The sequence below is a fragment of the Vulpes vulpes genome, chromosome 16 (assembly GCF_048418805.1).
Source record: "Vulpes vulpes isolate BD-2025 chromosome 16, VulVul3, whole genome shotgun sequence".
Taxonomy (NCBI): domain Eukaryota; kingdom Metazoa; phylum Chordata; class Mammalia; order Carnivora; family Canidae; genus Vulpes; species Vulpes vulpes.
Genome location: NC_132795.1, coordinates 36,953,729 through 36,966,835, shown reverse-complemented (window position 1 = coordinate 36,966,835; position 13,107 = coordinate 36,953,729). Strand labels below are relative to the sequence as shown.

The 13,107-nt window shown below is 37.8% G+C and overlaps 1 protein-coding gene across 2 annotated transcripts in view; it reads left to right on the top strand.

Moving 5' to 3' along the window:
• TAFA2 (TAFA chemokine like family member 2) overlaps positions 1–13,107 on the top strand; it is a 444,638-nt gene that overhangs the window by 103,261 nt on the left and 328,270 nt on the right. The window contains exon 1 of one of the 2 annotated variants that reach the window (XM_072742836.1): positions 2,332–2,475. The exons of the other annotated variant lie outside the window; for it this stretch is intronic. The gene's annotated coding sequence lies outside the window, so the exon portion shown is untranslated. Of the gene's footprint in view, positions 1–2,331; positions 2,476–13,107 lie in introns of those variants that run through there. 2 annotated transcript variants of the gene reach the window in all.

Sequence of the window (13,107 nt, the reverse complement as noted above, 5' to 3'; positions counted from 1 at the left end):
AGATCTTGGGGAATTGAGCTGGAATAAGTAAAGGGGCTGAGAAAGAGTGGAAAGGAAAACCAGATCAGTGTGATGTTCTACAAAGTAAGTGAGGAAATATTTCAAGGGAATTGGGCTGATTATTTATGTCAAGTGGTATGAGAGCTAAAAACTGACCATGGAATTTGGTAAGATGAGGGGTTGTGACCTTGATTGGATTAATTCTGGAGTGAAGAGTGTGGGAGATTGTAGAGGGGGGGGGTGGCTATACATTGGAAGACAGGAGTTTAAACAGTTCCTTTAAGGAGGTTTGTGCCAAAAGATTGGAGAGGAATGAGGTGTTAGGAGATGAAGGTGTGGGGAAATTGGGGTCAAGAGAGTTTTGTTTTTGTTCTTTTCATAAAGTGGGAGAAATCACAGCATGTTTGTGTGTTAATGGTAATGATCTATTAGAGGGACAATCTTCTCCTGTAAGAGCAAGAGGAAAGGAGCTGAATCAGTGTTCCTCTGTAGGCATGGGGGTTGGGGTGTAGGGCACAAATGGCGTATTGATCCCAGGAACACAAACAGTTCCACAATATCAGGAAAGAAGATAGAGTATATAGGCATAGATGCCAACAGGTGGGTAGATGTGCAGTGGGTATTGTCCTTTAAAAAATAATTTTATTTATTTATTTATTTATTTATTTATTTATTTATTTATTTATTTATGATAGTTACACACACACACACAGAGAGAGAGGCAGAGACATAGGCAGAGGGAGAAGCAGGCTCCATGCACCATGAGCCCGACGTGGGACTCGATCCCGGGTCTCCAGGATCGCGCCCTGGGCCAAAGGCAGGCGCCAAACCGCTAAGCCACCCAGGGATCCCCTAAAAAATAATTTTAAATGTTCAAAGTATTCAGAATTATTGCCCAGTAATACACCCAGATAATGATCAACTGAAATCAGTATGTCATTCAACTTGATACTCTGTTGACCATGATTAGAATATTTTACTCTTAAAAAAAAAAAAAAAGAATATTTTACTCTTAAAAACTTAAAGTCTTAAAAAAACTAGCAACTCTTCAAAAGATGATTCAAAATCTCTTTCCTACAGCCAGGTACGAGGTGCTTTTGGAACAGTATTGTGACTGAGCTTGTACTTTGTCCCCAATTTGACAAATATTTGAAAGAATATATAGGGACGGGGATCACCTAGGTGTGGCTGTTAATTTGGGACCTTTGAATGATTGCATTGGATATATGAGCAATGAGAAGAGATGGTGAATAGCTAACTGTATGAGATCTAAATTACCTGGTCAGACTACCAGTCGAACTATCAGTTAGTTCTACATGGGTGGTTTGGTGATCCTCCTCTTCTCCACCCTCTAGTGATAGGAAGATTATAAAGTACAGGACATAAAATATAAGGCCTGTATCTAGAGACATTACATGATCGATGTCCGTGTGTTTATTACAAGTATTATACGTTATATGTAAGAGGGAGGGAAATATTTAATATATATCTACTGTATGCTGAGCATGTGCCAAGCTCTGTAATGTTATTTAATGTCAAATGGACATTCACTGCCTTGAATTAAAATGAGAAATATAGGGGATCCCTGGGTGGCTCAGTGGTTTGGCGCCTGCCGTCAGCCCAGAGCATGATCCTGGAGTCCCGGGATCAAATCCCACATCAGGCTTCCTGCATGGAGCCTGCTTCTCCCTCTGCCTGCTTCTCTGCCTTTCTCTCTGTCTGTGTCTTTCATGAATAAATAAAATCTTAAAAAATGAGAAATATATATATAAATGCTGTTGTTGCTTAGAAAAGAAAAAAAATTGCAGGCTGGAATAGTTGTAGAAAAGGTGGATGGAAATGTGGGATTTGCACTGGGGCTTCCAGCCAAGTCTTTGTCTTGGCACCTGAGATAAGAAAAGGATGTAATTCTACCTAGCAAGATGCGTGGCATGTAATAAGTACTTAACGATGCCTCTTTGGTTACTTTTGCTATATGATGTCTGTGAGTATTCAAATCCTTTGTTCAAATTTCCTGAAAGTGGCAAAGTAATAGAGGATAGGCATAAATATCTGTTTGGACATAGGAAGGAATCCAGCTTTGCCCGCTTTATCAAGTCTTAATTATTGGAAATCTAGTGTGGGCCCAAACTGGCTATCCTCTGAAGGATTTATGAACTATTTTAACAAAAGTGGCAGATTTCTGAAAGTCACTAAACAACCAAAGAAGAGATTGTTAGCTTATTCATCTTGATCTAACTGGGAATATTTTGCCTGGAACATGAAGGTTGTTGCAATTGGGATATTCTGTTTTGTTTTTTTTTTAAAGATTTATTTTTTTATTTATTTTAGAGGAGGCAGGGAGGAGCAGAGGGAGAGAGAATCCCAAGCAGACTCTGGTGTGCACGGAGTGGTGTGTGGGGCTCCATCTCATGACCCTGAGATCATCACCTAAGCCAAACCAAGATTTGGACGCTCAACCAACTGCTCCACCAGGTGCCCTGGGATTATCTATTCTTTAGGAAAAAAAATATTTGTAATGTTCCACAAGAAAGAAAAGGGAATAGTTAAATGATTGTGGAAAGGAGATGGAGACTAGTTTTTCAGTTGATCTTGAGGCTTTAGCACTAGGATTGGTGACTATTTCAGTTTCCAATTATTACTCAATTGCCAAAGGAAAAGTTCTTCAGTCTTGAGGCAAGACTTTTCTCTTTCTAAATCAGCAGTTGCCTAAAGTGATGCCAGCTGTTTTGTTAAGAAACCTCACTGGTTTTCAAACTGTAAAATTATGCTTCTATTTTCCAAAGTAGAGACATATTTTGTAATTCTATTTGATTTTGCAGTATGAGTTTGATAACTTTGTGGTGAAGTTTGAAAATTTTCTGTTAGATAATGAGTGTCTAAGTGACTGCCAGGAGACTTAGTTCAGGATCCAATTTCTTAAAGCTCATCACTTATTTGTAGAAAAAGCTTTCAATTCAGTCCATTAATTGAAATTCTTGAATAAATTCCCCAAGAGTTTAACTCTACTGGACTGGAGGTTAGAGACTATTTTGCAATCATGTTGAAATTTTATCCACTGGAAAAATCAAGATCTGAATGAGAACTGAAACCAAGGGAAGACTCTAACATTAGGTAAATAAACAGTCACTTCAAGAGCCTGAAGGTACCTACGTGGAACACAATATTCAGGCAGTCTTGTGAGAATTAATAATATTTAGGTAGCACCTAACTCATAAAGGATAACATCTAAATGATATCCAGCTTAATTTACCATACAGGATACGATGAGGAGTGAGGTTTGATGGATCTGTAGAACTATCTGTGATTAAAGAACTCTGTTGAGGGAATAAAGCAAATGGCAAGTGGCAAGATAAATGATATTTGCTTAGGCAAAAAGCCTAATCAGATATGTTACCTGTGGCCATTGATCTTGAAAACCTGATGAAGTAGTGGACTTTAATCTTCAGTTCCAATGACTCATTAGTAATTATTTGTTTCAGTACTGTGGTTTTTTCAAAGATCATTCAGATAATTCTGTGAAGCCTATATATTTAAAAGACTGGGTCAGGTTAACAGGAATATAGAACAGATGCAATTGGCCTAAAGGGATTGATTGTCTTCCCCCCTCCCCTGCTTAATGTTACAGCTCAATTTAGACTCTGGTTAAGTCCTGCTGCGTTTCTTTCATATCCTGTTTGGCTCATCCTAAAACTATCAGCTGACAAAACCAATTACTGAAATTAAAAAATCAGCATTTAAGTCCTTGGGCACTGCTAGGGTTCTTTCACTTAGGGTAATACTGGAGATCATAGTATGTAGATGGTTCACAAAACTGAGACTTAAAATAGCCTGGAAATTACGGGTAGCAGGTGAAGTGAAACCCGACTAATCTTTCTATTTGCTTCTTGACTCCAGTCACATTCATTGACAGTCCCTAGTCGATTATTATATACTTAAAAAAAAAAGTACATTGGTTTATTGTGTAGTAAGAGGTTTTAATCTTAACCAACTGGCCTTCAAATATTAATAAAGGGGAATAGTTTAAGTACTAAGCTCTGGTGTTAATTTGGTTAAACCATTATCTCAGGATTGATTTGAAATCCCATTTTGTCCCTGAGGTAATCTGTTGACCTTGAGAATTAAGAAGAAAACTTTAGAGGATTTTTTTCCCCCTGCTAATTCTCTTGTGGATAACGGGAAAGAAAGCAATGCTGTTTTATAGGAATTCGTTTTTTTTAATGCTTGAGATGTATAGATAGCAGATGTTCCTTCAGGCAATGTCAGTCTAGATTTTTTTCTAGAGTGCAAAATAATAATAAACCTGGCACCCCTTGAGAGTATCTTAGGAAATGACAACTTCAGACATCCTAACATGTGTCCTCTAGTTTTACATAGTGCTCTCTCCATCACTTGTAATGATTTAGATGCAAGATATTCTGGTGCCTTTGTCCCCTTTCTCCAAAAGCATTCTTCTGTAGCCTTTCTCACTTTTAATGAGTTTTGTAGCCCATCACCAGTGCCATTTTCTAGGAAGCAGTCTCTCTTTAGGGCTCTTTTTCCTGGGATGTTCCTTGAGAGCCTCTCCTTCTCCGGTAGTGCTTCAAACCCATTGCAGCTCCAGGCTCAAGAATAAACCCCATCTCACTATAGCCTTGCCAGACCAAAAATCCATTCTGTGATCCTTGTCTCTCCATGAGAGGGGGGGCACCATGGGAGCTACTCCTTTACATGCTGCTCCTTCCTGGAAATTGCTTTAAAAAAATATTTACTTGAGAGCAAGAGCTAGAGGGAGCACAGGGATAGAGGGAGAAGCAGATTCCCCACTGAGTAGGGAGCTCAATGTAGGGCTTGATTCCAGGACCTTAGGATCGTGACCTGAGACAGAGGCAGACACTTAATCACCCAAGCCACCCAGGTGCCCTAGAAATTGTTCTATTTTTGCTTTATTTTCTGGACTTTCTAATTCATTTGGCCTTATTTTGGTCTAAAGTTTTGAGATGCATATTTATCTACTAAATTAAGATGAAAAGAGAAATATGGTATTGTTGAATGATCATAGTCCTAAAGGATTCATGAGTAAACAAACAGAATGTGGAGTTCTAATTGTATTTTTTCCTTATTTAATGATACTATTAATAGACCATTTTTGAAATGTTGATACCACAAACTTTTGGTCGCTTCTCTATCTCTTATAGCTCATCCCACATTGATATCCCTGGGTCGTCTGCATGGTTCTTCAAATGCAAAGTCCATGCCTGCCTCAAGGATTTTGCATTTGTTCTTCTCTCTGCCTGAAATTCTTGCCCACCAGCTCTTACTTTTCTCTTCATTCAGATCTCAGAAAAATGTCACCTCTTCTGAGTACTCTAGCTCATTCTAATGTTGTCTTTACCCATTCTCCAGTCATTCCTTCATGTTATGTTTCTTTATAGCACTTCTCAATATCCAAAATTATTCTGTTTTTTCAAAATTGTGGTTTTATATATACACATATATAATCTAAAATTTATCATGCTAATTGTCTTTGAGTCTATAGTTCAGAGCCATTAAGTATATTTACATTGTTGTGCAGTCATCTCCAGCTTTTTTTCATCTTCCCAAACTGAAATTCCATACCCATTCAATAATACCTCCCCCTTCCTTCCTTTCCTCAAACCCTGGCACCACTGATCTACTTTCTGTTTCTCTAAGTTTGACTACTCAAAGTACTTTCACGAAAGTAGAAACAATATGGTACTTGGCCTTATGAGGGGCTTATTTCACAATCCAGCTGGGGGTTGGAGAACCCTGTCCTTAGCCTTGCTCAGCTTTGGGGCTACCATGTGCATGATGGAGAAGGAAGAGTGAGAAGATTTCCCTTCTATCTTGAAGCACCCCTTGTCCAGGGGCTTATTTGTCCAGGCAGCTTATTTCATTTAGCATAATAACATCTTCAAGGTTTATCTGTGTTGTAGTAGATGTCAGAATTTCTATTTAAGGCTCAATAATGTTTCATTGTATGCATATACTCCCCATTTTGTTTATTTGTTCATTGATGGATACATACTTGGGTTTCTTTTACCTTTTGGCTATTGTGAATAATACCTCTAAAAACATGGGCATACAAATATCTGTTTGAGACCCTGCTTTCAAATCTTTCGGGTACGTACTCAGAAGTGGATTTCTGGATTATGTGGCAGTTCTGTATTTAAGGTTTTCAGGGACCACCATACTGCTGTTCATTGTGGCAGTACCTTTCCAACCAGCAGTAAATAGGGTTTTAATTTCCCCATACCCTCACCCCACTTACTTTCTGTGTAAGTTTTTTTTTTTTTAAATAGTAGTCATTGTAATAAATGTGAAATACTATCTTTGTTTTATTTTTTATTTTTATTTTTTTTTTAAATTTTTTTTTAATTTTTATTTATTTATGATAGTCACAGAGAGACAGAGAGAGAGGCAGAGACATAGGCAGAGGGAGAAACAGGCTCCATGCACCGGGAGCCTGATGTGGGATTCGATCCTGGGTCTCCAGGATCACGCCCTGGGCCAAAGGCAAGCGTCAAACCACTGCGCCACCCAGGGATCCCACTATCTTTGTTTTAATGTGCATTTTGCTGATGATTCGTGCTGTTGAACATCTTTTCATGTGTTTGTTGTCCATTTGTGTATCTTTTTTGGAAAAATATCTATTCAAGGAGCACCTGGGTGGATCAGTTGGTTAAACATCTGACTGTGGATTTTGGCTCAGGTCATGATCTCAGGGTCGTGAGATAGAGTCCTTTGTTGGGCTCTCAGCTAGGTGTGGAGCCTGCTTGAGATTCTCTTTCCCTCTGTCCCTCATGCACTTTCTCTCTCTAAAAAAGAAAAATTAACAAATATGTATCTACTCAAGTCCTTTGCTCATTTTAAATATCAGTGTATTATTGTTGTTAAGAGTTCTTTATATATTATGGATACTTATATATAGTCTGCAAATATTTTCTTCTTTTCTGAGTTGCCTTTATAATCCTTTGTTGTGCAAAAGTTTTTAATTTGGAAGTCCAAATTATCTATTATTTTTTTGTTGGATGTGCTTTTGATGTTATATCCAAGAAATAATTGTGAAATCTAGTGTTAAGAAGCTTTCTCCCTATGTTTTCTTCAAAGAGTTTTTAAATTTTAGCTCTTTTTAGACCTTTGATTCATTTAAAGTTGATTTTTGTATATGATATATCATACCTGTTCTTTTTTTTATTTCTGTAATTCTAATATAAGCTCAATAAGATCATGCATTGTGTTTGTTTTCTTCTACATTGTATCCCCAATCCTTCCATTAGGACTTGGCACATAATAAAATATGGAATGAATGGACAAACAAAAGGAGCTATTCAAATGAAATTTGAGGCAAATAAATATTTACTTCTCATAATCATAGAGTTTTGTGCCAACATGAGAGCTTATTAATTTGTATTAGTTGGGGGCACCTGGGTGGTTCAGTGATTGAGCATCTGCCTTGGTGTAGGTTGTGATCCTGGGGTCCTGGGATCAAGTCCCATGTTAGACTCTCTGCAGGGAGCCTGCTTCTCCCTCTGCCTGTGTCTCTGCCTCTCTCTGTCTGTGTCTTTCATGAATAAATAAATCTTAAAAAAATAATTTGTATTAGTCACCTTCTAGGTTGGCTTTTTTCTAGCTCTTGTTTCTTTGACCATTTAGCCTAGAAGTTGTATTCCTGAAAGTATAATCAGATTAATTTATCTCCATCTACTAAGAGTGAGAAAAAATGTAAATAGTATAAGTTGATGTAACATAACAAATGTGACATTGAAAATGTCCTCTTCTGAAGAAGCAATGGGGGCAAAGAACTTCTGAACAGATCTTTTAAAAGAATATTTAAAAAAGATTTTCCTTATTTATTTGAGAGAGTTTGTGAGAGAGAGAGCATGAGGAGGGATGGGCAGAAGGAGAGGGAGAAGTAGATTCCATACTGAGCAGAGAGCCTGAGACAGCTAGATCCCAGGGCCCTGGGATCATGACCTGAGCTGAAGGCAGATGCTTAATAGACTGAGCCACCCAGGTGCCCAAAACCAGATTTTCTTTTTAGATGCCTTAAGCTTCATGTAAGTTTCATGTTAAGACACTTTAACTTTGTCTAGTTTATTTTATCTGGGAAAATATAGTCCTATTTATGATTCTTAGCATGTTATATGGATAATAATTGAGAAAATAGGCTTGAAAACCTCAGTATTGCTTTTATTAATTGATTGGAGGGTAGAGGAGACTCTTCACCATCCTTCCTCTTCAAGAAAATCTTCTTAACTCTTTGTGTAAGAATCTGCTGATAGAGTTGGGAGGTCTGATGAAAGGAAGACAATATCAATACTGATGATAGAGGTTGGAGGGCCTCAAGGATGGATTCTAGGGATGGATAGGCTGGGACAGTGGGTAACAGCCTCATCTCTCTGAGGTGGGGTAAGCCCTCTGGTTAGCTGCGGAGGTGGAGGATGAGGGCCTGAATAGATAGTGAAGAAGCATTGTGTTGGAAAAGCCTAATGAGAGAGAGGGGTCTGCTAAGGCCAACAACTGGATTGTTTGATTTTTAGTGGGAGTAGCAACTGATGAATTCCCTAAATTCATGGATCCTAAAGTTTGAGGTTGTGTGTGATGGATACAGTGGCTTTTGGGTTACCTCAAAGAGGCTTATTTTTTTTCTTCTTTTGAGGAAAGAAAGAGACTTGGATATTCCTTTAATTCAAATTACCAAAACACCTGAATTTTGAGTATACTTTCTGGCTCATGTGGCGTGGGGAAGCAACAGCTGTATCAAGAGAGCCTGAAATGTTTTAACTGATGTCAACATATCTTGCTATAAATTTTCTCACTGATTTTTTCGAAACCATAAGTTTTATTTTTTAACTCTATCGATTATGAGTAAAAGAAAACAAAATAAATTCTCCAGGTGGGTTTTAGAGTGTTACTCAAGGCTTCTATCATTCACATAAGTGTCTACTATTTCTATTAATTCTTTGTCCAGTATTTACTGCTAGACATGGGTGTTTATGATGATTAAAACATGAGGCCTGCTACTTAGAAAGGAAAATGTTAGCAGAAATAAATAAACCACTGGAGGGAGAACTTGCCTTTGACTATTCTATTTTCCCTTTTTAGGGGAGCAGAATTTCTCCTCTCATAAAAATTCTTGCAGACTCATGTCCAAACATTGCTCTCAGATTTTGGCAAACATTTTCAACTGTGCATTGGTAAATATACCAAGAGACATTTCCCACTTCTTGTGACTATAACTGTGTACTACTTGGTTAAGCATCATTTGTACTAAGTCTCTACCTTTGTACTGTACTATTATAATTAGAGAAGAGCATATGGCAAAATGCTAAGGATTGTCATAATTGGTTTCATTATTTAAACAAGTATTAGGTAAGCTATTAGGTATTTAAGTATTAAGCATATAATTGGGAAGTGGTTTTGTGCTCTCAAAAAGCTTTCCTGTACACTTGGATTTGAAAACTGTAGGAGGAAAAGGAATAAAATCAGTAAAGAAAATATGGGAAACATGTAGTGCGGTTGCCAGATGATTTTGTCTCTTTGCATACCTAGTACAGATTTTGATGAAAGGTTGGCTTTTTTTGAAAATGTACTGTGTACTCATACTTAAGCCATAAATCTCTTGAATTTGGAGTTCAGTTTAAAAACACCCTGGGAATACTGATGCATTTCCTTTTGAATGTATCTTTAGAAACACACACACTCAAGCACACACACAATGAGAATAAAAATATTCTCCAAGTAACAGCAGTGTGGGGAGAATTTAAATTAGATGATTAAAAAAGTCACATAACTTCTAAGGCTATTAACATAATCTTCCAGATCTTTTAATGGCAGGTAATGTGTTCAGACTCTAGTACGCTAAAGAAGCTCCTACACTAGTTTCTCCTTATCTGGCCATTGCTAATAAAAATAATATTTAAACACTTAAGAGCTATTTCTCTCTCATGCTAAAAATTTGGGAGACAAACGAAAGTTCTTAGTGACAGAGTACAGTTTTATTTGTAAATGATGTTCAAGTCTTTGTTAGTCAAATGTGGTTTGGATTTGGAGCTATAAAAATACTGGTTAGCCTCAGATAAACAAAAACCAGCCATATTTCATTTTGTTTGCTTTGATGGTAGGGAGAGGGTTATTAAAATTTAGAGGTAATTCAAAAGATAACACCTGCTATATTTGGCACATACCCCAGAGAAATTTTCCATTGGACTTTGGGTCCAGTAAGCATTTTTCTACTTCCTGAAACTCCTTTACAAATGAAAACTCTCACCTGATAACAAGAGGGTTAGAGGAGGAAGAGGTCACTACCACAGTGAAAGTTGGAGAACCTGAACCGGTGTAGTGTCTCCTCAAAGAGCTGATTCAGATCAGACCTATCCTTGTCCTATCAGATCATAACTGGTTCGTATCATATGAGATTGCTGCTTTGGCTTATAATTTCAGTTAGCAAAAGAAAAAGATAACATAATAAATTTTCAGTGCTTCAAACTTAGAAGAAACTAAAAAAAAAATTATTGAGGCAACAGAATCTACTGGTTAAGAGCTTTGGGTCTATTGAGTATGAGTTTGGGCAGGTTTCTTTTTAGTTTCCTCATCTGTAAAATGAAAATAATAGCACTTACTCTCAAAGGGTTGTTGCAAGGATTACTTGGAAAAAAATTACTATAGAACATGATGGATCCATAGTTCCTGTTATAGGTTAAGTCTTCTTTTCAGTGAGTGACCAAATGATGCAAGTTATTCTGAGAGACTATGTTTTAAAAATCATAATGAATATTCTTTAGAATTCAATTGAAATGTTCCACTCTGATGAGTTGATGACTAGTCATTATTTCAATACAGGATGTAACTTCTGTCTTTGCCTGACTTCATAGCCCCACCAAAAGACTGAGTCCAAAATCACTCTCCTTGGAAGTAATTTCTGAGGTTGATAAGCTTTATAAAAGCAGGGCTGTGTCTGGTGTAGAGGCAGCCCCAGCACCCCAGCCATATTTGTCACACAGCAGTGCTCGGTGTTGATTGCATGAACAAATACTGACTATGTGCTATGCCCTGTACAAAGCAAGAAAAACAAGATGTGGTGTTTGTACAGTTAAAAAAATAAAACCCAGTTGCTTATTAATAAAGATGACAGGGAGCAACAGTGGAAGAGGAAGTGCCTCGGGCCAAATGAGAAGAAAATTGGAATCTGTTCTTGGTTCCGTTCCTAACTTGCTAAGGAAAAAATCATTAAACCCTTTCCTCAGACTCAGATTTTGGTCTTTTTTCTTTCCCCACCTGTGAAATGAGAAAAGTAACACATGCTTTACCTATTTTTACATGGATTTTTTTAAATTATAAAATTAACATAATAATTGTGAAGGTAACTTGAAAATTTAGAATGATTAAGAGTTAAAAGGATTGCAAAGATACTATAATTCTACAGATAGAAGTAAGGAGGAGGTTTTATGCTAAGAAAAAATAGACCATTTATCAAAGGCTGAGGAGTTTGCCTTTTTGTGAACCGGTTGCATAGACTACTCTAGATGGCATTAACATGAAGTTAAGTTGAAATAATCTTTCCTTTTCCATAACCTTATGAATTTTTTAATACAAATATGTATGAATGTGTGGTAATCCTAAAGGTGAATAATTGTTTTTATAAATTATGAAACTGAAGTCCAAAGAAATTCAGATTTTTTTTCTTAATTTATTTATTTATTCATGATAGACACAGAGAGAGAGAGAGAGAGGCAGAGACACAGGCAGAGGGAGAAGCAGGCTCCGTGGTGGGAGCCCAACGTGGGACTCGATCCCAGGTCTCCAGGATCACGCCCTGGGCCAAAGGCAGGCGCTGAACCACTGAGCCACCCAGGGATCCCCGAAATTCAGAGATTTAATAGATCCACAGTGAATAATGTACAGATTTTAGAATTTTGTAAAGTTTGTATATGTGGTGAATCAAAGAAGCCATAATAGTATTACACATTCTTCCCCCTATGTCTGTTGTCCCTTCTTCTATTTGTCCTTCTTCTCTCTCATCAGGGGGTAATGCAGTCCAGGGCATGATTATGTGGTAGAAAAAATTATAATTAGCAGAATTTTAACATGGCCCACAAGATTGCTGCCCTCTGGCATTCATCCTTACATAATTTCTTCTCTTTGAATATGGGTCTGACCTATGACTGTAATGGGGCTTTAAGAAGTGAGATTATCCTTGGTGAGCCCAGCCTCATCAGGTGCATCTTTAAAAGGGACTGTACTCTCCCTGGAAAATGAGATTCAGGATGAATAGGAGTTTCTTTTGACACAAGGGACAATCCCTGTTGCTTGCTCTGCAGATAGAGAGGGCCATATGATGGGGAGTTGTGGCTACCTTTTAGGAGCTGAAAGCACTCCTCAGCTGATAGTCCACAGGGAGTAGGGACCACAGTCGTACAACTGCAAGGAACTGAATCCTACCATAATTACTTTGTCCTGGAAGAGGAGCTGAGCTCCAGATGAGAATGTTTCCTGGTTGACATTGTGATTTTAGCCTATGAGGCCTGAGCAATGAAGCCAGTATCTTTTTCTTGGACTTCTGACCTGTAGAACTATGAGTTAATAAATCGGTCGTCTTTTAAGCTGCGAACTTTGTGCTAATTTGCAATGTGGCAGTAGAAAGTTAATTCAGGGAGAATTAGGGATTGGCTTTGCCATTAGTGCGCTATTTCATTTACTTTCTGTGAGCAGCTCCTGAAAAAACTGAGTAAGTTGAACTAGATTAACTTGAATATCCTGAATTATTTTAGACAGAACTACCGGGATCATGGGTTCAGTGACAACATGTTGTTAAACCTTTCTCAAGTCACACTGATGACTCCAAACCCTGAGATCTATCAGAAATATTAAGTAACTTGAAAGTAGTTGATAAAGTACATTTTAATACACTTCTACATTTTATTTTATTTTTAACAAATTTATTTTTTATTGGTGTTCAATTTGCTAACATACAGAATAACACCCAGTGCTCATCCCGTCAAGTGCCCCCCTCAGTGCCCACCACCCAGTCACCCCCACCCCCCACCCCCCACCCCCCGCCCTCCTCCCCTTCCACCACCCCTAGTTCGTTTCCCAGTTAGGAGT